Genomic DNA, 22,965 nt, shown 5'->3' with positions numbered 1-22,965 from the left:
TGCACATCAAAGCCGGCACTGTGCCTCGGCCAGCCTGGCCCTTTCTTTAATTTATGGGTGCATGGCCAGGCTGCAGCTCTGCTTGGAAGGTGTCTGCAGCCCCCACAGGTTTGTAAGGCAAGGTGAGGGTGTCTAGCGCTGTTGGTGGGGCTTTTCCAGAATTATCAACAACCTCAGCTGAACTTGAAGGGAGATAGAGAAACACAGGGCCATTCCACATGAAGTTAGACTTATTTAAAACTATTCTTATTAATGATATAAATAATACAATTATTTTAGCAGTATTTCTGGTCTCGACAGGCCACAGCCTGGCTGGTGGAGCCTCTTACACTATGCTCTCTCTGACATGGAAGCCAAAATCTCATTTTTTTGCCCCCCACATACACAGAGCATCTGGGATGCTGCACTCTGACAGTGCCACCAATGCAGCCTCTGCTGGCACCTGCAAGCAGGAGGGGCAGGGGGACAGGAGGGACACAAGGAACAGGCACAGCAGCTCCTACCCTGCCAGCCCTTGGGCTGATGCTTTGCTTTCAAATGCTTGTCATATTAGGCGAGCTTAATTTATTTTAGTTTCAGTTTAATTAACAGTTTTGTCACAGCAGGAGGGCTGTTAAAAACAGAGATGCATGTAAAAAGAAAAAAAAAAAAAAAGGCAGGATTTTTTGTCAACTTTTCATTTTCTTTTTTTTTATTTGCCGTATTGAATGCGAGCCACAAGGCAGTAAAATATTCCGCAGTCTCACACAGCAGCAGCCAAGCTGCAGAATAAAAAAAAGCATGTGAGGAATCCGCTCTATAATGCTAACGAGGTGGCACCCGCCACCACCGCTTTGTCCGTAAAATGGGAGGCCTTTTTCACTCAGTTCAGGGAGCACGGACACTCAGGGAGGAGCCTTGGGGTCAGTCCCTCTCCCATTTGACTTTCCCAGGGCTGTGGGAGCCGTGGTCCAGCGCTGGGGGTGTTACCCCGGCAGTGCCCCAGCCCAAGGGACACGGAGGTGGCCGCAGCCAGTGCCACCCGCTCTGCGGGCACCGCGGTGCCTTCACCTCCCGCTGCCCCTGCCCCAAGTAAGAAAATGTAGTAACGCCTCATAAACTTGCCACGAGAGAAGCTTTAAAAGGGGCTTGGTTTACGTGGGGTCACTGGGAAAAGAGGTGTAGTTATTCAGGGTAAGATCTGGGCTCGAAAAGCAAACGCGGGCGACAGCCCATCATCAGCCCCGACGGCAGCGCTGGCTTTGCGGCAGAGCTTTCAGCTGAGCAGGGATGAGCACAGAGGTGAGGCAGAGCCGTGTAATGTGACCTGAATTAGCGGCTATAGATAGTGCTTCCTGCATGTTTTACATTTTCAAATAAAAAGGATCTTCTTGTTTAATGGTTAATAAAAATGATTAGTGCTCCCAGGGCATGGATCCTGACAGATGCAAAGTGTGCTGGAGAGACCAGCTACAAGACACAAGAGAAGACGAAACCGATGATTTTATTTTTTTTTCTCCTGTGGAGTACATCACCACCAGCATTTGCAAGTTAATTTGTAATATAATTATATGTTGCTTCTGTCACAGAAGCACAGCACGTGTGTGGGGCCAGCGGCCTGCCAGTGGCAGCACTGCTGCAGGGAGGAGCAGCCGGGAGCTGAGGGGCTCTGTGTGTGTGTACACACAGGTATGGACAGGCTGGGATGTATAAATACATGTATGGACACGTATATGCACCTGTGTGTGTTCACACATGTACCCCTATACACAGGGGTATGCCTACGTACTCATACATCTAATAAATACACATGCACATACAAAAACACAATTTTATATAGAAAAATAAAATTATGTTTGTGTGATGGATACTGTAGAGAAGAGCCAGCTGACTGACCTGCACCATTTCCTGCATCAAAGCCACAAAGAATGACAGGGCAGAAGAGCTGTACCCTGCTGAGCTCCCTGTGCAGCTCCCAGCTTCCTAACAAAACCAAAACCTGCCATGCCAGCCTCATGGCAGCATTACACCCTCACTCTGAAAGCTGGGTTGACTTTTTTCCTTTAATTAATTTATTATTTCTTTTCATGGCATGCCATGTAGAAGATTATGGTCAGTAATAGTTTTCCAAGAAATAAAGTCTATGAAAGTAATTGTTAGGAACAAGCTGCAATAGCAAATTGCTGAGTGGTTGCCATAGTGCAGCAGCACAATTTGAGATTTAATATCATTACTAATGATATTTACTTGGCCTGCAGGAGAGAGTGAGACTTGTGCTCTCTAAATGTCATTTGACTGCTAATATGTCAGCGTGCACACCCAGCCCGGCCGTGGGGAGGGACTTGCAGTGGCCAGGGCCAGCACTGCCCGCAGGCAGCGATGCTGTGCTGGTGGCCCCTGCCCAGCCTGTGCCAAGGAGCCCCATGTGACAGGGATGGGGGACCCCAAAGGGCAAACTTGTAGCAGCAGTGCTGGGGCTCAGCTCCTCCCTGGGACACCCAAAACCAGCCCCAGTCTCCTGCTTACTGATCTCTTTTGGCTCATCCACACAGACTGCGAGCTCAGGCTTCCTCTCCTGTTGGGTTTCTCCATGGGAGGGGCAGACATTGCCTTGCTGTAAAGTGAGCCATTTAGCTTATTAAACGCTGTTAAGGGTGCCCTGAGGTCTGTGCACATGTGGGACCATCATGAGGGAATCGTTATTATTATTGTTCTTATTAGTCATAGTCATTTTCCCAGCAATAAGGCTCATGTCCAGATGTCTTCCCATCCATTGCTTAAATTTTCTGAGGCCAACACAAAACTGTTGTGAAGATGGACTAGTCCAAGTCCCGCTTCAAACAGTGCAGGAGCAGAACATCCATGCAAAAATAAATATGTATGTTTTTAAATTAAAAGACAAATGAAAGAAAGGGTCATAGTTGGCTAAAAATGAATTGCGCAGTGCGTAAAAGAGAAAACAGATTAGACAAGATAACGTTTTAGTTTAAGTGTTCCATCATTATTAATTCATTTGGTGCTCTTTATGATAATACCAATCATTTGGAATTCATTTGGTGTTTATGTGGATGTCATCTCAACTCCTGCAGAAATTCCAAAGTAATTCAGCATTAATGTGCTATTAAAAATTGTTACCAGCCACTACCTTCATTACTTCACCAGCACAGCCTAATCTTTCTTCTCTCATTCTCTAAATTCAAATTCCAGTGTTTATTTTGCTTTTATCTTTATTAGGGTTCTAAAACGTAATGCTTCTATTTAAAAATTCTCCTTATGCTACATAAGCATTGTCTCTATTTTGACAGCATCAAAATTATGCAAATAAAAGAGGGGCGATTCTTCATTTTATTGCTGGCACGTGACTGAGACGCAACCAAAGAGGCTTCAGCTTATCATTTACAAGAGTCAATTTACCAGGCTGGTACTTGTGTGTGCAGCAGATAACAGCGAACCAAATGTGGATGAAATAACACCTGTCCCATGTGGAGGTCTCTGAGTTTGGGCACTGCAGGTGCCTCAGGGGAAGGGATGTGGCTGCCACAGCCCTCCCAAGGGTGCAAGGTCCCCAGGAGGGACCGAGCTGCCACTGATGACCCTTTTCTGCACTCACCCCACCACTGGAGCATCCCTCTGCTTCCAGCTGGGAACAGTGGGGTGGCAGCTGTCAAAATGGATGTTCTAGGTCCAAGCCCCAGCAGCAGAGGAAAAAAGGCTGCACTTTCATGTAGCTTTAACAAAACAAAATAAAGGAGATTAAATGCAAAACCCTTACATTAAAGGAATATCAATTAGCTTTTATAGTCAGAAACTTGATGGTTAGAAGCTGTCAGATTGCTGAGAAAAATAAAAAAGAAAATCCCAAGGCTGAAGTCAGCCCCTAGCTGTGCCTGTCTTGTTGTGCAGCTCCATAATTATATGATCCACACTACTTTTTCCCCCTGGATATCTGCTTCTTTGGACCACACACATGTAATGGCACACTGGGGCAGAGGAAAGTCTGGGCTTGGCAGCTCTCAACTCCAGCATCCACAACTGGAGTGTTGACCTTGCCACCAAACACTCTTCCCTTAACGCTGTTTCTTAGCAAATATTACTTGTCTGCAACCACAGACTGCCCCAGCCAGTGAGCAAAGGCGCAGGGGCGGGGATTCTCAGTGCTCCAGAGCCCCAAGGGAGCAGGGAACACAGCACACAGCTGGCCACCAAGCACTCTGAGCACGGTTTTCATGGGGAGCAGACCCAAAGTCCCCTGGGTGACAGGCAGGGCCACCAGCAGGGCCAGGTCAGTACCCAGGTGGGAGAAGGGGAACAGCCAAGACTGGTCACACCACAGCTGACACTAAGCAGCCCTGGTGCTCACCTGGCTGTGGAATAGGGAGGTGACACCCCCATCCCACAGCATGGCCTGGTCCCAGCTGAGCATCCCCTGCCACTCACACAACCACAGAGCACAGATTTACAAGGAGAATAAAGCCTGTTGCAGAGGAATTTTCCACTTAATCAGAACCCTGCGAAGGATATGAATGCTTATAGGTTAAAGGAACCTGGCAGCTCTAACTTGCCTGTCATGTCTTTAAGGATTGCCATTAAGTCATAAACGTGACAAAGATTAAAGAGTTTATTAATGTTATTAGAGAGTTGAGATAAAACGCTATGCCTTGCAGGGTCTCTCTCCCTCTCTCACTATTTAATGAAAACATTTTCATCACTTTCTGAATCCATTATACCAAATATTCATTTCAGGAGTCCTAAGATGATTTTACTTTAATTAGAAAAGATGTGGCAACCACCTGAAAGTAATACAGTTAAAGTACTTTGCCATAGCTCCCCTTCTCACTGCTGCCATCAGATGAGTTTCCTCAGCCTTACCATGGCAGGAGAGTGGGCCCAGGTGAGTGAAGGAGCACAGGGAAGTTCTGAGGCATGGCAAGACCATCAGGCCAGCCCCTCCTGGACATCCTGAGAGCCAGCAGCACCTCAGCCCAGGCCTTGCAAATGGCTCTGTGCATGTCCAAAGTCACCACCAAGCTTATGGGGTGAGGAGAGACACTGCACTCACAGGTAGGACCAGGGGTACATCCCTGGGGAGCAAGCAAGGGGTGGGAGCATCTTCTGCAGGCACAGGAAATAAACTGAGGTGCTGGCTGGTGGAGCAAAGAAGTGAAGGAAAAGAAGCTCAAGAAGATGAAAAAGGGAGTTTGTGATGTCCCATGAAAGGAACCCCATCCTCTGCAAATCTCTGGCAACTAGAAGAAGTCAGGCAGCAAAAGCCTTTCTTGATGTGGGTGCTTGACTTGGGTTGATATTATACCATGGCTGAGTTTTAATTCATGGTTACAGCAGGTCCAGTCTTTTGCTGATAAAAGACTGGAAATCAAAGCAGCACTGGGACAGTTACATGTTTCTGTGTGAGCCTTCCCTTCCAGCTCAAGACTTTGTAACTGTATTTGTAATGCAAGGAGCTCACAGATGTCCCTCCTTTTTAAACTTTCCAAGTAACCCAATTTAATTTGTTAATTTATTCTGTAACCTGATTTACTGTTAATTTATTTTGGTGAGTAAGATATTCCAGCTTTAAGTTCCAATTAAATAAAGGGGAGGGCTTAATGCTTTTGCTGCACAATATCTTCATGCCACACCGTATTCCATTTTAACACCACGCTGAAGCATTGCCAAAGTTTATTGCCACTAACTAATACAAATCCACACATCTGCAAATTAATGTCATGCACACAGCAGATTGCTCCTTGCAAACTACCTTTAAGAGGGCAGTATTGGCTATAGCAAGCATCACTTGTTGCTTAGCAACAGCCATAGCATCACTTGGGGCAGGCCTATCCTAAACAGGAATGTAAAGCCCAGGGATGTGGCAGTTGCTGCTCACCCTGGTTAATAGATCCAGCATTTGCTATTTTATTTTATTTTTTTTTTAGGTGTGTTTCATTTTAGGGATGCTAAAAACAATAAAATAATCCTCAGCCGTTAAACTGACTTTAAGTAGCAACCCCAAAGCTTGCTGTCCCATTCTGATCATGTTGACAGTGCCAGCCCAAGTCAGCACGAGCACAAACTGCTCAGGTTGGGCTACACTGCTGCCAGCTCAGCATTCTGCACCGGAGACTTTTAAAAAATTTACACACAGTTTGTTGCAATCAACTCAAGACAACAAGAGGGAAATCAGATTGTATTAAAACCATCCTGAGGGTATCCTGAGGCTCTTCTGAGTCTTCCTGAAGCCCAGGGAAGCCCCTAGAGCCAGAAACTGTCAGCTCTCACCTCCACTCTTACAACCAGCCCCTGCTGTGACAAATGACCTTTGAGTGGTGCGTGCATCCCTGCACCCACCCACTGTCCATCCATCCGTCTGTCCGTCCATCCATCCATCCATCCATCCATCCATCCATCCATCCATCCATCCATCCGCATTGCTGTGCCTCCCCCAGCTCCTCCCCTGGGTGGCTCTGCCTGCCAAGCAGCTCTCTCCCCATGCTGCTCCTGCCTGCCCTCTGCCAGCTGTGGGTGCCAGCCAGCTGCTGCCCTGGGCCAAAAAAGTGGCAAGTAAATAATCTAACAGCCTCCATTAGCCCTGCCTTGGACAGCCCGAGCAGAGGGCCCCACAGGCTCAGGCCCAGGTTTTTAAAGCCATTATGGCGTGACTGTAGGCACGGCTTATTCACAAAAGATGAATGCAGGGTTTGCAATCAAGGGGAAATTAGCATCTCCGCCAGCAGAGAGGGTGAAGATGCGAGCCAGCCAGCACTGCCAACAACCTTGATTCTGTTTTTGGCAAAGCTGGCTGGCTTGGCAAACACAATGGTAATGAGATAAACTGAAATACCAGGCAACAGGGCCGCTCTTTGAAGTAACTATCCTCCAGGGCAACAAGGAACAAGACAAAAAGGTTTTTAGAGACATGGTTTGGATGCACAGGGAACATTATTTGCATTCCTGAAGTCTGCCCTTGGTTTGCAAGGCTTAGGTGTGCTGATGCCAAGCAGCCAGAGCAAGGGCAGGAAAGCCCGAGCAGCAGGTACAGTAACAAGGCAGGACAGAGAGAAGGGGAGCCCTGCAAGGAGCTTGGCAATGGAGGTCAAGCCCTTATTCCTCCTGAGAAATGCCCGTTGGGGTGGCCACACCCATCCCAGGGCACTGAGATGCTGTGTTTCAAGCATTTAACTTTCAGAAGGATTAAATAATGCCCTGTCAAACCCCTCAGTCAGGAAGTACAGGTAAGCAGCGAGTGGGATTTCATCTGGCAGGATCTGCAATGTCATGGACACAGGAGAAGGAGCAAAAGGCAAGGAAAGGGTAATACATGGCACAAAGTGCTCCCTTGGGCTGTTTATGACTAAGCAAGGTAAGATGCTGGCTTTTCCCTATGGGGACACTTGAGTCTAGTCTAAATTTTAGACCTTAAAATTATTTTCCAAGTAACACATTGACACCACCAGTTCCCTGTGCACAATTGGCCATGAGGCACAGGTTTTAGGAGAGGCCACTCACTGCCTGGGCAGGCAGGAGGGATGGTGAGCACATCCCCAGCTCAGATGGAGGGGACAGGCTGGGCAGGGTGCAGGACATGTCCTGCAGCTCCTGGCTTCCCCTGCAGACAGCAGGGCCTGTGTCCATACTCCTCAAGCACTTAGGAATTTAAATATTTTTTTAAAGTAATTACAAAGGCTAAACAGGTGAAAGCTCTATTTTTTTTTGCCCACAATCATGAGGAGGAGGGAGCCACCGGCCCAATTAGCCCAGTCATAGACTCACAGTATGGTTTGAGTTGGAAAGGACCTTTTAAAGGTCATCAAGTTGATGACCCCCCCCTCCAATGAGCAGGAACCTCCTCAGCTAGACCAGACTCCTCAGAGGCCAGTCCAGACTGGCCTTGAATGTTTTCAGGGATTTCTGCTGGACCTTAGAAACCTTTCCTTCTAACACAGAGAAGAACCAGATGGTGAAGCCTAGGTGTATTCTCCAAATCCCTTTAAAAAAAACCCAACATTTTTAAGAAAGATTGTGCAGGAACACCTCCAGGGGGCTAGCCCAAGGCTCCTGCCCAGGCTGGATCCCTGCAAATGGTGATTTTGGAAAGAAAAACTCTATTCTATCAAAAGTGCCACGTTTTCCTTTGCACCAAAAATAGTCCCTCTTAGAGCAGAGCCAACTGAGGCAAAAATGTTTATTACATAGGAGAATTGTAAGAGAGAAGCGCCTGAATCGGAACAAAATGTAAAAGAGGGGAAACAAATGTAAAAAGCTCTATAAAAGTTTTAATGGATCCTTTCAGATGTGGAGTGGCATTTTAATGTGATACTTAAAATTATTTCTTTTTTTTTTTTCTCTTCAGCTCTTAGGCAGACCATTAATCTGAGGGGCTTTTTCTGCCTGCAGAGGAGTAATGCTTCAAAGAAGGCACCTACCAGATGCTGGCTGGTGGGCAAAGCACAGGTGGGGTGGGAAAAGTCAGAGCCCTGGGCTTTGCAGCACGGGGAGGATGATGTCCCAAATGCCATGCACCCACTGAGACCCCAGAGCACCCGAGCCCGTGGGAGCCTTGCTGCAGGTGTGGTGTGGAGGGACAAAGAGCCAGCACAAAATGGAGTGGGAACATCTCCTGCTGCTTACACATGCACACAGATACAGCAAGGCAGCCCTCGCTAGATGCTTCTTCTTTCCTTGTGCCAAGGAACTACTTTTAGGATTTGGCTCCAGCCTATGCACTTCCAGCACCTTAAAAGTCTCAAACTCTGTGCTTAAATATCTTTGGCCTATTGCTGACCTTTCTGAGTCCCGGGAACAGCTATTTCTTCTTGCTGATGCAGATGCAGAAAATTCTTAACTAAATCCTAACTGAAAGCCAGAAAAGCAGATAAGCAGGCTAATCCCATCAGACCCTAGGCTCCCTGGGACTGCAGGTCGAGCCCTTCTCTGCAGCCCAGCTCAGCAGTTTGCTCACCCCTCTCTTGGCTGCACTGTGTGTGCCTCTCCAGGGCTGGGAAGGAAAGCATCCCCACTTTCCAAGGTGGGAAATATTTTGCTGCCCTAAATTGATTTGCTGACATTTGTGGTGCATGAAGCCAGTCTCTGGCTACTGCTCCCTTCACAACAGACCTTGCAGAAGTCTGTGGAAAATGTATTCAAAGGAACACACGTGGTTCATGTGGTGGGGTTTGTGTGTATTTTTTAGGTTCTGGGTGCATAAAAAGCCCTCCCCTCCTCAAAATCCAAATTATCACCACAAATATGTGATAATACTCCATCAGGAATAGCCATGACTTTTAAAGATATGTTTCTATTAGTTAATAGGGGCAAATAGATTCAAATGCAAAAAGTATCCATTTTGATGCCTTCAGAGACTCTGCTCTGGTCAAATGGAAATCAAAAAGAAGACGGAAGCAATTTAATCTAGAAAACTGTCACTTTTGTCTGAATTCGGTCTGCTTTCTCAAGAAGGGCTCTGGAAAACCAGTACAGGGGGAAAATGAAATCCCAGCCATTCACTCATTAATGAAAGAGCAACAAACTCATTAAGAGCAGCGAGTGCTGCCGAGGGTGCCCCGTGTGCAGCAGCTGCTCCCTGCAGCAGAGCCCTGCCAGGAGCCCCAGTTAGGCTGGGGGAGCTGGCAGGGGCCAGCCTGGCCCAGCAGTTTGGAGGAACCAGGTCCATGAGGGGCTGTGACAATGACAGAGACACCCCTGATGTTAAAAACAACCCTGCAAGGGCTGCTGCAGAGGAGCCCCTTGCGGAGGGATGGTCAGGAGGGCGAGGGCAGTGTGCCCTGTGCTTATCTGCAGTGCCACTCCATAGGTCACACACACAGACCCCTGTCCTCTCCATCACCAAAGGCTGGAGCTCTCCAGTCTGCTCTTTTGGCCTTTATTTCACACCCCCTCTGCTAAATGCTTCCTGTGCAATTCTCCCTGAGCCTGCAAGCAGGCAGCATTAAAGTCAAAGGCAGGAGGAAGAGGGAGAGAAAACAATGGAGTTCATTGGAAATACCATTAATAAACCAGCTCCCCTGGAGGTTAGTTTTGTCCCCTTGCCTTTTAGGCTTCTGTAGGACTGCTCTTACCAAGCCTGCTCACCAAGAAGAGACCTGAGATCCCTGCAAACCCCAGCCATGGCTTGGTTTGCCTGTGCTGCAGCTGCTGGAGCCCAGCCCTAACCTGAAGGACAGCCTGGCACAAGATCAAAGAAAAGCGGGCAGCCTTTCAGCTTGGAGTTGTCTACAGCCCATGTCCCAGAAGCTGACAAGTCTTGTGCTGGAGGTGGAAGCCTGAAGGTCAAAAAACAATCCCATGCTTAAAAGTGAAGAAGTAATTTCGGAGGAGGGCGAGTGACATTGCGGACGTGCTGCACAGAGAGCACGTGGGGCCAGAGTCATGCCTGCAGGACAGCCTGGGGCCTTGGCCCTGCTCTCCTCCAAGCTGGGAGAAAAATGATCCTGGGAGGGCAAGAACACAATACCTACAGCGCTGTTGTTTAAAAATACTGCTTTTAAAATATATTTGCTCTACCAAGTGCCACTTAGAAGACTGGCTGCAAGTGTTCAATGTCATTTCTCCCTCAGGGAGCCAAATTTCTTCACCCCAACACACATCAACTGCTGAGGCAGTCACAGCTGCTGTGCCAGAGGCTACACAAGGAACACAGGGCCCCTCACACCAGGGCATGCCCAAGGTCCAGCCAGCCCTGCTCCTCACCCCTGGCTCCAGTCAATAGCAGAGGAAGCTTGTGTCCCTCAGCACACTGTGTCCCTCAGCAGGGCTGCCCTGATGAACACGAACTCCTGCTGCCTTCTAGCAGTCACCTGCAGGCCCTCTTCCATCAATGCCAATGGACCAGCACTGGGGAAGGGCAGCCTGGGGATTTTGGGGTGGACAAATGCTGCATTGGATGGCCCACCCTGTTCTGTGCAATAACAGCAAGGGGAACCTCAGCTTCCCTCTCTCTTTCTCACAGGTCTTCACAAATGGAACACACATTTGCTTGGTATTAAAATTGGTATATATTTATGTTGCCATAATTAGTACTTGGATAAAGTAAGAAAAAAAAAAAAAAACCCAGAATACTAAGAAACACTAAGCTCAAAACCAGGAGTTCAGCAGCACAGCTGAAGTACTTCCAACCCTCTCCTATCAAAAATAGAGAATGAAGGAACCTCTTGACCATGTCCTTATCTCACCCTTGTGAGCTCCAGGGACTGGAGGGCTGGGGGAGAATTGTGTGCTCTACACAGCAGATTATTAAAGGTTGGTCTAATGGATGCAGAATGTATTTGTATATCACATATTACACAGGTACTCTGTGTTACACAGCTTCCACATCTTCAGATTCACCCACATCACTGGAAACAGCATCACCTCCCTGTGGGTTACTGGAAGCCCAAGGCCCCCACAAGTGCTAGACATGGTCCTCTCACTGGCTTGACCTGCCCTTCCATGTCCCCATACCTTTGGTTGCTCTATGTATGTGCTTAGTGTTTCTAGATGAAATTTTTTCCTGGGCCATATCAACATATCCTGATGACAAAATATGTCAGTCATAGCACAGTGAAGCAGCAAAACCAACAGCATTACACAGCACTTCCCTTCACCAGACTAAGACCTACCCTCCTACGTGAAACCCATGGTCCCAGCAGAAGTCTCAAACTTGGATTTTCCCCATGTCTGTGGCACCTTTTGCAGTCGTTCTCTGAAGGGGGTGGCACAAAGGCAGCAGCTCACAAAGAGCAAATACGTCAGAAGATCTTTTGTGACTGCAACGATGCTCTGGCCATCAGCCAGGTTTGGTGTCCTGCCCCTAACTGAGACCACTTACTGACTGCACCACACTGCTCCCCAGTGCCCCGGGCACAAAGAAAATGAATAATACTGACACCACAGGGCAAGGACTTGAAAAAGAACACATCACTGCCCCTGACTTTGCTGGACTGTACCCAGCAGAATTTGGTCAACTGACTGATCTGGTCAACTGGCAACATCATGCTGAATTTGATTAATACTTTTCATGAGGAAAGAAAACCCTAAATCCAGAAATAAATATTTTGACAAAGGCCTTAACATTTTCTCAAACTTTGTTTTGTTACCTTGAATTTTTCTAGAAGGGCACACACAATAGATTGTAGACATTTTGTCCTTATCTGGTATTCTCTCTTTGTAAGTAAAGGAGAGATTTAAGATGCTTTTAAAATTAGCTGCTGAAAAGCCTCTGCAGACAACCATCATCTTCCACAAAGAATGTGTCAAGGGACACCAGCTAGCACTTCTAGACACTGCTGATGGTGAAACTTCTCCTCCCACTATGTTTGGAAATTCCCACATGTCTTAATGCACCTGGAAAGACTGCTGAAAAGTATTGCTTGCCCTTTAAAAGCAAAAACCTTTCAAACCTAAAAAATAATTACATGGATTTCACATGAAGTGACACCAGTAATATGCTGTTAAATAGAGACAGGCAAGGCAACAGACAAAAATGTCAAGATCAGAAATGGACTAATCCCAAAAAGCCACTCTTACAGGAGAGACAGAGGGGGAAAGGGAAAACAATCATGGTCTGAATAATATTGGAGAGTAAGTACTGAAAGGTGCAAAATTAACCTTTTCCTAATTAATTACGAGTTGCAAGGCAAAGAAAATCAGCCAGTTGAGAGCGAGATGGGGATTTCAGCCCTTGAAATACTTTGGTTGTCCTTTAAAAGCAGCAGGAGAGGAGGGGAAGCAGCTGCCGTCAGGAGAGGGGGTGGGATGGAGCTGGGACAGTGCCCCAGGGCACCGGGCACAGGCACCGGAGCCTGCGAGCACCGAGACAGCAGATAGCGATCAGCAGATAGCGATCAGCAAACGCATCCTGAACCGGGTTATCCGAAAGGCAATCAAATTTTTGCAAGAGGAAAATTATCCAAGAAGTTGGACTTCAGAAGACTTCTTTAACCTCCCGCAACCTTCCATTTCATATGCTCTTACCATCAGCTCTTATTTCTTTAAATATTACTTTATTTAGTAACAGGAGAAGATGTGAAATTACTTGCTGAAGGTATAAAGTAGAGAAAATTTGATTTTTTTTTTCCCCTTTAGTCTGGATCTGCAGTTCTCAAATCATCCATTGACTCACTGCAAACCTCCTGCAACATCCCTATGGCACATACCTTGAGCGCAACTTGGCCAGAAGCGGGGGTTTTTTCTCTTCTTTATTTTTAAACCACTTCATTTTTATTAACACCCACACTCTTACATCTCAAGATGGAGAGCTCTCACGGACACCGGACTCGCAAAAATGCGGATCTGGCAAATGACGTAGAGAGGATTCAGGTGGACAGCGACACTGTTCCGTCTGCCTGGTCCTCTCAAAGCTCATTAGAGCAGCAGAAGGTGCAGACCTGCTGTCTGGCACAGTAATGTTGAATCTGGGAAAATACACAGCTTTAGAGAATGCTGCTTGCTTCCTTGAATTACGTGCTGTCACACTACACAAAGCCCTTAACTGGTGTGATGATAAACAGGGGGAAAATATTTAGCAGCATTAAAAAGAAAAGAGGAACAGAGAGGATGGAGAGAGTGCTATGAATTTAGCCTACCTTTTTTTCCCTTCACCTCCCATTCAGCTGGGTGTTGTCCAAGAGGACAAGATATTTTTCTGAGTCACTTAAATGGTATTTTTCAACTCAAGTCAGCTAAAGAAGCCAGGATTTCCATTCATATTAGTCCTTGGATTTACATGCAGCTCATTTAGAGCAGTCAGCTTTTTTTGATCTGTACATGAAGGTTAAAAGCATGTTGCTTGCCTTAACCCAGCGTGGCATCCTCAGATGCCTAGAAATCACTCAGAAACAAACAAACAAACCAGCCCACTGCAGCACTGTACACTGCAGAATAGTTGCTATGATGTCTAGTGCTAAGAAACAGAGTTATTAGTGAAGCTCTGAGATTGGGCAAACATGTTTAGCAGTGAGGAACCAGGCTTGTTTTGTTCTTCTGTACTTTTTAGGACAAACTTTACTAAAGCAAAATGCCAATGGAATATAAACATTTCTTTTTGGGGGCCTATAGTTTTTATGAAAGGGAGTTTATCTAAGGGAAAAAAAAGAAAAAACATGCTGCTCTATTTCTTCAATTACAACTTTCCCCTGCTATGGCCTTTCTTGCTCCAATTCAGTATTGAATTTGTGGCTACTGCTCCTGGCAAGCAATGAAGAATTTGGAAAGGGAGCTTCTGTGGAGAAAGCATGCTAGGAGAAAAAGCCCTTCCCAAATGAAGATTGATTTTCTCAACCCTTCCTTCAGCAATCTGCAATACTGTCAGAAGATACAGAGGGAAAAATACTTTGGTGTTTGTTCTGGGATTTTTTTTGTTTTTTGAGGGATGAGGTCCCTTTACAATAGATCTGCACTACCAAAAATCAAAATCCTATACTGAGGAAATCTCTCAAGTATGTGAGATCCCCATGTACTCCTCCTGTGCCCTAAATCCCCAAGCTCTCTCTGTCCTCCCTTCCTAAGTGATGAAGAGCAGAAGAGATGAGCAGGGGAAGCTGTGGGACCTGGGGACCTTCCTGCAGCTGGCATTGTGCACACAGGGACAGGTACAGTTGCCACAGATTTATGCGTCACGCGGGGGAATTCTTAGTGAAATGATTCAAGCAGCACCATGTGAGTATGACATCAGGGTGAGAGCCAGGTGAAAAGTAATGGCCCAGCAGCTGCTTGGTTTGGAGGACTAATTATGGCACAGAGTCTTACACATCTGGGCCATGGCTTCACATCCATCTCAGCTGCACACTAGCGACAAGGGCATCACTCTTTGATAGCTCCTTGGTGGCACACAGGAAATGCTCTGCAGGGCCAGACTGGTTTGTAGGGCACTGGGCTGATCCTCAGGGTACCCCACATGACAGGGATTAATTGATCTTTCTGTTGGCAGCCTAAACAGATCTCAGGGCTGATTTGATGCACAGCAAGAGGCCAGCCTGGAAGATTGGCTACCCTACCAGCTTCCGTGTCACCCAGAGAACAGAACGCTCTTCCACAAGCTTGCTCGAACACATTTGACACTGCAAAACAAAATGGACTTTGGCAAAGGATCAAGAGTAGCAGAGTGCACCCAGTGCAACCTCTTCACCATCCTTTCTCACAGCAGGAGTAACCTTTATGTGGCTGCAACCCTGAATTGTCTGAGCTATCGCCAGAAAGCCTGGCAAGACATCCTGGAGCCTGTGGACAGAGTCTGGCTTTAGTAGTTAGAGATCCATGAGCTAAAATAAAACCAGGCTATACATACACCCATTGGAGGGCTGCAGCAGCCTCGTGGTGCAGGCAATGGGAGATTCTCTGGGACGGCAGAGGAGGAGGAGGTTCACAGCTCTGGGGTGGGTTACGGGCTGCTGCAGGGCACCAGCAAGCGGTCATGTGAAACCCTGAGCAGCACCACGGGTTCAGCCCTGCAGCCAGCACATGTAAATGACTCCTGGTGAACCCTGCTCGGGTTAAAAACCAAGTTCAGCCCGCTCATGGCTGTGATTTGAACACGGGGTCACCGCCTGTAACCCAGAGCGCGACAGCACGCGAGAGGGCAACTCTGAAACCCTCAGTGCTCGCTGCGTAAACAAACCAATTTGCGGCCTGACATTTTAGCCATGTCCTATGTAGATTACTTTCTGCTTATTCAATACTTCTGAATAAAAATGCTTAATGCCTGTGAAGTAATAAATAAGCCATTAATACGGTGCAACGTGGATGCTCAGTACCTGATTTAACTTTTTTCTTCTTCTAACCTCAACAGGGATGCTGAAAAATATGCAATTTTTAAAACTAAGTTAATAAGTGTTTTGAATCACTGAAAATAATCACTGTCAAGAACAGAGAGCAGTATGCATAGGGCATATGAAAGCCAGCAAGGGGGAGAGTGCAGGTGAAAGAGAGGGAGAACAAGAGAAAAAATGCTGTCCAATACCCCAGATTCTTCCAGCCTAGATTTCTGATTTTCACAAATAAGAATAAGCAGTTTTCAAAATATTCCTCTGTGAAGAGGAAGTAACTCTAGAGGTCCAGGCTCACCCCACTTTTGACTTTTTGGATGCTCTCTGACCCTGTTGCTCCCAGGGGGCTGAGCTGGCTTCTCCCTGGAGCCCTGTCAGATCACACCAATGCAGTTTGCATGACAAACTGGCTGGGCAAGATTTACATCAAACTTTGGGTTTTAATAATTTGATTTCAGTTCCTCATTTAACCAGTTCACACAATTTTCCATATTTCTGGGGAGTTGCTTTTTCTTTCCTTCTTTCACTGCCTTAACACAGGCACTCTATTGGTGACCTCTGTAAAAGGATAAGTCAAAACCCAAAGTGCTGTGGTGGGCAGAGGCGGTCACGGAGGCCAGCTGGCCTGTGACAGATCCTGTTTGACTATTTCTCACACTGTTGTCGTGCCCAGCCCCGTGAACCTGGCCCCAAACAGGTACTCAGCAATGAGCTCTGGGATGTGCACCCGGAGCCTGCTGCTCTTTCATCCTTTTCATGCCATCATGTCCCATCAGTGCTGCTCATCACAAACAGTAACTCAGGTTGACATCATTCCTACCAGAGATGGGAGCTATTGAATTATCTAAGGACAAACCTAAATACTAGCTTTTAAAGGATAACTGATCTACTAAAAGCAAGTATTGTTTTGGACATGCCATGTCATATTTATCACGCTCGGCTTTGCATTGCACTGTTATCTTCTGCCATGTCATCAGAACAACATGAAGTTGCATGGCACAACATGACAGATGCCTCAGCAATGAAAGAAAGACACTCTCTAGACTCCAAGTCCATTATAGCTCATCTCAAATAAAAGATTCAAAGGTTATGAATGATGGTATATCTGCAGGCCAAAAGTGACTCAAGTCTCCTCAATTATCTGCAGAAAACAGATCTCAATTCATGTCCTTTTCACATAATTAATGCCCTACTTGCTTCCATTTAATGTTATTTCATTATCATCCTATTCCTAACAACCTGATTGCAAAGTAGGGAAACCTCTTCTTTCAGCTTTGTAACAAAAAATAAAAATTCTCAATAAAGGCACAATTCCTTTTTGTCACAGCATATATCACAGATGAGACTGCCACAATACACAGAGTATCATCATACAACTTGAGAAAGCTTTAACCCAAACAGAGTAACACCACACCTCATCAGAAGGCTTCAAGCATCAGCCCATACAGAGTAACATCACTCTAGAACACTGTAAATGTCTGCTCTTCCTGTTCCTTAGCCCAACCTTTTCTACCCCTCCTGTTCATGCAGTGCACCTGTGTGCCCTCTGCTCCCTTTGGTGGTTGCTCAGTGCACCTGGGCACTCCATGGCTCATTGCTGTCAGTGCTGCTCACCTGCTTCTCACAGCTGTGCCCATGGGGGATGAGGCTGGGCTGCAGCCCCACTGCCAATCACCACACCCTGAGTGCCACAGCACAGCCCCACTGCCAATCACCACAAACTGTGTGCCACAGCACAGCCCCACTGCCAATCACCACACCCTGTGTGCCTACACCTTTTACATACAATACTCATCATAATCCCTTATTTACTGCTAGAAAATCTCCCCTCTGTTATGATGAGGCATCACCTCAAGTAATCTCCACAACAGAAGAACAGTGTCAGTCTTCACAGGAGCAGCCCATTCTTGTCCTTTCCAAGAGGGTTGATTTCTTAAATGCTCCTTGGGAAATTTCAGAAGACAATAAATCATTGAGAACATATTGTAATAAAAAGTATCCTAGGAGAAAGCATCCGTGTGTATTCAACTTCAAGTTATTAAAAGCTTTCTAATTTTTACTCTCTTTTATTGAAGAGGGAAAGAAAAAGCAGACAGGTTATCCTGCCTTTCACTGAAAACTACATCCCCTTTTTCCAGAAATATCCAAAAGTGAAAGGGAAAAGTAGCTGTTTCCATATATAGCTTCTGATCCGAAACTGGGAAAAACAAACAGCATTTTCTTCCAAAGAACACAGCCCTTTTGAAGGAAGTTAAAACACTGGTGAGCATTTCAATCACACTTCCTAAAAGCCCACCCACCATTTGGAAAGGGCTTTTACCAGAAACAACAAAACCCCTTCCTGAAGCTCTGGGTGCCTGGTCCCTGTGACCTTGCAGATCCTCACAGCCACCACAAAGGCTCGGCTGCAGGAGCAGGTGTCGAGGACGAAGCTGGTTCTCTGCTCCAAAGGCAGAGCTTGTTCCCTGTAGGTAATCATGGCCCAACCTGCGGATCCTGCCATTTTTCACGTCCTTTTAATATCACCTCTGTATCATTTTTTTAATGGAGCTGCTCCTCCTGCTCCGTGCCCCACATATCTGCTAGAGGAATACAATGCACTGGCAGGTCCGGGCTGACAGGCCATATGCTGTTCAATTTGTAACTGCTGGTGTCCTGACCTCGCTTTTGTCCGAGCTGCAGAAAAGTCCAACTGAGCAGCTGAAATATTCTCTTTTATCTGAAGCTAAGGAAACTATTTTTCCCCCATCACAAAACTTAATTTGCTTTTCAAAGGGGAAAAAAAAAAATAAAAAAACAGAAACCAAACACGTAGTTTATTATTGTGCTCCTCGAATGTCTGAGGAAATACACAGAAAATGCCTTGCACATATGGTATTTTTATGTGGCTTATTTTTTTCCTTTGTCTGCAAGTCTGCATAGAATCATTACTGCTTGGCACACAGCAAAAGGAAGTCTCCTGTGCACAACATGATTTAGTCTGGCCGATAAAGTGGAAGTGGATTTCTTCATTGCATATTAAGTTCTACTGGATACCATTTCCACAAGAGAGTAAAATTGCAGTTTCATGTTGTTCTATGCCGATACATTTCCTGTCAGACAGCCACATCACTCTCTTTCCCCAAATATTAAAATTTCTCCTAGCAGTGACTCTCCAAATTTCCCATTCTCACCAGTGGGCTCTCCAAATACAGTTACTCTTGTGAGCACTGAGGTGCCAGCTGGGAGCCAGGCACTGGGGTTCTCTCCTGTGGGGAGCAGGCTGGGTGGCCATGGGACAAACAGAGCCCTTACAGGGAGGGCCCTGCTTCCCTGCACACCCCAGGGACAGTGCTGCAGGAGGGGTGGTGACTTCCTGGAGCCTCTTCCAGCCACCGCCTCACCCGCAGCCTCTCTCTGCTTCTCAAAGGCTCACGCTGCCAGGGTGCCGAGGATGCTGCTGCATCCTCCTCCTACAGCCCCCATTCCACCAAGCTCCCTCTCTTCCAGCAGAAGCCCCAGGTCCCACATGCTGCCCAGATCCCAATCCACCTTGTGCACGGGTGGTGGGTTTCCCCTTGCTCCCCTCATGCTAAATATTCCCTGGACCTGCCAGGCTGTGTGCAGTCTCCCAGGGCTGAATCCCTCGCCTCAGGAGCTGTGGAGCAGTAAGAGGTTTCCCCTCCCCAGCTCAAGTGCTTGCTCCTCTATACAAAACACTACATCATATCTGAGATACTGATACCTTCCCAAAATTTAAGGGCTAGTAACTACTGCTAGAGGAGAGCTGGTCCACAATGCACTGCAGTTGCTGGCATCCATCAGCAGGCTGGGGTGAGTTGTACTGGTCCAGACTGGCTGCTCGGTGCCAGAGACAATGCAGGAAATCAGCCCCTGCTTCTCTAACCCACTACAGTTCTTCTCTAATGCTTTCAGAGCACAACAAACAGGGTGCTTCCAGTGAGGCTGACTCGTAACAGACATACTCCTTTCTTTTAAAAAACATCAAAAGGCAACATTAGGGGTTCACGGACTAATTTCTCTGGGCTGTTCCCTGGAAGAAGCAACCTGTGCTGAGAGGGGAAATGTCTTCCACTGGAATAAGTCCCATCAGCATTGTTAGTCTCACTGCCTAATAACATAAACCTCACTCGATCATCACACGTTTAACAAACCAGCCAGTCCAGGCTCCGTTTCCCCAGAAGTTTCTGACCAGTGTCAAACAACCCTGGCTGAGCAGCAGAGGTGCCAACAGCATGACAAGCGTCACTGTGACAGATGGAGCAGGCTGACAGGAGGGAAATGGCACTGTGACCCAGCCCTCAGAGAAGCCCTTCAGCAGCAGGCAACCAGATTTCATGTCTTCAGCCCTTGCTGGGTGCAGACACTGCTGGCTCTGGTGCACGAGATGCAGCACCACTTCTTCCCAAGCCACATCCCATCCATATCCCCTTTTCTGCCCTGTCCAAGCATAGCAGACATCAGCCCCTCAAGGCACCAGCCCTCCCATGCTGGGCTCTCCTCCCACACCTTCCACAGCTCTTCCCATTAGCCAGCCCCTCACCTCAGCAGTTAGATGGCCTCCCACCATCTCTTTAAAGTCACTGGTAGCATGGACATGAAATTCAATAACATGACGATGACCTGTACGGCCCCTGCCGTTCTTCCCTCCCCTATTAATTCCCTTCTCCATCCTTTCCTGTCATTTTGTTTTACCTATTACTCCATGCCTAATAAATTATCAGTAATGCTCCAGCATCAAACATTTATTATCCTGAGCACCACGTGAGTAATGAGTAAGTTAACCTCCAATTTTTGTCCGTATAATTCACGCATATTGATTTTACATGAAAAGAACTCTTGACTTACATCGGATGACCCTGATAAATTTAATCTCTTTAATGCTTCTTCTTTCTAAATAAATGTAAAATGTTTTCCTCTAGAAAGTTTCTCACTAGTAAAATCTGTATTGAAACTTGGCAAAAACCTCCTCCACTACTCTGCCAAATTAATCGATAAAATTAAAAACCCCAAACCTGCATAAAGATCCTCCAATTCCTCCAAGCACTGGCAGCCCAGCAGCCTGACAGTGTTGTCACAAAAGTGACAGGTAATCAGAGATGACAGCTGGTATCAAAACCCCCAGCTAGAATTTAGCAGCAGAATGGGACAGGTACCAGTTTGGGGCCATCGTTTCTCCTGTTCTCATCACCCCTTCTTTCCCTACAGCGTTGCCTCAGGGCTGGTGGCCCAAGCAGCAATTCTGGGAAGGGAACATAGGGACAACACAGCACCTCTTCCCAAGCCATGGGGACCCTGAGGAATCCTCTGCCATGGGTGTCCACAGCCCTTGTAGCTCCATCAGGGCTGCAGTCCCTGGCTTGGCTTTGCTGGGTCAGAGGACTGGCCAGGAACCCAAACTGTGTTTTGTGCTGGTTCCCATGGGGTGCCACAACTTCTCCGTAGGATGCACACGGGGCTGGGAGTTTTAAACACTCAAAAACTTGCAGACCCTTTGCAGATGGCTTGCAGCAGGAGTCAGGAGAGTGTTTCTTTAGATTCCATAGGTAGGGCAGCTCTCTCCTCCACCATCCATCTGTGCCAGGTACTGCAGAAGGTTGCTGCAAGAAGGCTGGAGGAGACGGGTTCCAGAGACGGGTTGGGAAGGCAGCTTGGCCAGCAGCTGGGACCACAGCCAGGCCAGGGCTTTGCCACAGCCCAGCAAAACTAGAGAAAAAATTAATTTGGAAAATTAAAAAGCTATTTTGCCACAGGAAAGATATGTAGCTGGGCATGGACACAGATTGCTCCCTGCCAGAGCAAGGTAAGCCACTGCTCTCTGCAAAAATTCCTCCTTTTTGCCTTGACTTCAGGTCCCAGCCAAAATGAAGGGAGGGAGAGAGGAAGCGAGATGGGCAGGATGCTGTGCTGAGAGGGGCTGACACTGGCAGCCCTCTGGAGACACAAACACGTCCTTCCTAGGGAAGGGTGTATCAGGTAGTGCTGGCAGGGAGAGCTCGTGGAAACAGAAGGGTTTTGTTTAGGTTGTGCCTTTAAAATATGTCCACTCCCCTCTCAGCCTGCATATTTTACAGTCTCAGCATAGTTTCCCCTGTGGACAGCTCTGGCAGACTCAGTGATTCTTTTTCCGAAGTGAACTCACTCACAAATGCATTTTTCAAGCTCCCACAACTTGAAGAATAGAAGTTGCAGCCTGAGGGGAAAAAAAAGAAAAAAAAAAAAAAAGCAAGGACCAAAACCAAAAAAGCGTAACATTGCAGAACATTCAGGGGCTCAAGCACACAGTATTTTAAATGGGTTACTCATTTGCATAGCCCTTCAGTCATTAGGTTTCATTCCTTTTCATGGTAAAATACTTTTTTTTTCTTCTGTGTACAAAGGAAAGGGCAGGAATCATAGTCATTTGGACTCCAAATAGATGCTTTTAACCTGCAGGATGTAGGGAAATCATGAAGTATATTTGGCCAAATATTAGAAAATGTAATATGTCAGCTACCCAAATATTAGAATCCTATATAGCCAAGCACTGGAAACATCTGTGTTGCAGCAAGAAGTCCTGTTTCCAAGCAAATGTAAAGGAGAGAAGATAGATATTGACTGCTTGAGAACATCAGTACAGGATGAAACACCCAAGTCCACAGAATTTTGCAACATTTTCCCTGGTGATAACAGCTTTGGGTCTGTCCCGGGAAGAGTTATGCACTTTTCTAAATAAACAGCTTGGTATTTCTTCATGCCAAATAGCTCCTTTTGGTGCTTGGGAACACAGTGCCTCTGCCACCACACCCAGTTTATCACTATCCCCCCAGAACAGCCACGCTGAACCTTATGATTCTTTTTTACTGAAGAAACCCTGGCGAATCCAGGCAGGACAACCAGAGTGCCCAGCTAATCTCCACATCCCAAGCAGGGAATCCAAGCTCCTGGCATTCCCTCCACCCATGCAACAACACACTTGTTTGTTTTGGATTTTTTACTAACAAAATGAATAGAATAGAATAGAATAGAATAGAATAGAATAGAATAGAATAGAATAGAATAGAATAGAATAGAATAGAATAGAATAGAATAGAATAGAATAATCATCACCTAAATTATTTTAAAGCCCTGTAATAATAACAATAATAACAATGAGGAAATAAAACTATTTACATTATTATTAAAAAAAAAAAAAAAACAAAACCCCATCCGGTGTTGCATGGGGTAGAAGGAAACAAGTAAATGTTTCATA

The 22,965-nt window shown here is 46.5% G+C and overlaps 1 protein-coding gene across 1 annotated transcript in view; it reads right to left on the bottom strand.

Annotated features, from left to right (window-relative positions):
- NABP1 (nucleic acid binding protein 1) overlaps nt 1–22,965 on the bottom strand; it is a 93,674-nt gene that overhangs the window by 8,446 nt on the left and 62,263 nt on the right. The gene's annotated exons all lie outside the window — the stretch shown is intronic.

Source organism: Vidua chalybeata, chromosome 7, assembly GCF_026979565.1.
Source record: "Vidua chalybeata isolate OUT-0048 chromosome 7, bVidCha1 merged haplotype, whole genome shotgun sequence".
Taxonomy (NCBI): domain Eukaryota; kingdom Metazoa; phylum Chordata; class Aves; order Passeriformes; family Viduidae; genus Vidua; species Vidua chalybeata.
Note: the sequence above shows the minus strand (reverse complement) of the source record. Positions and strands in the feature narration are given on the sequence as shown.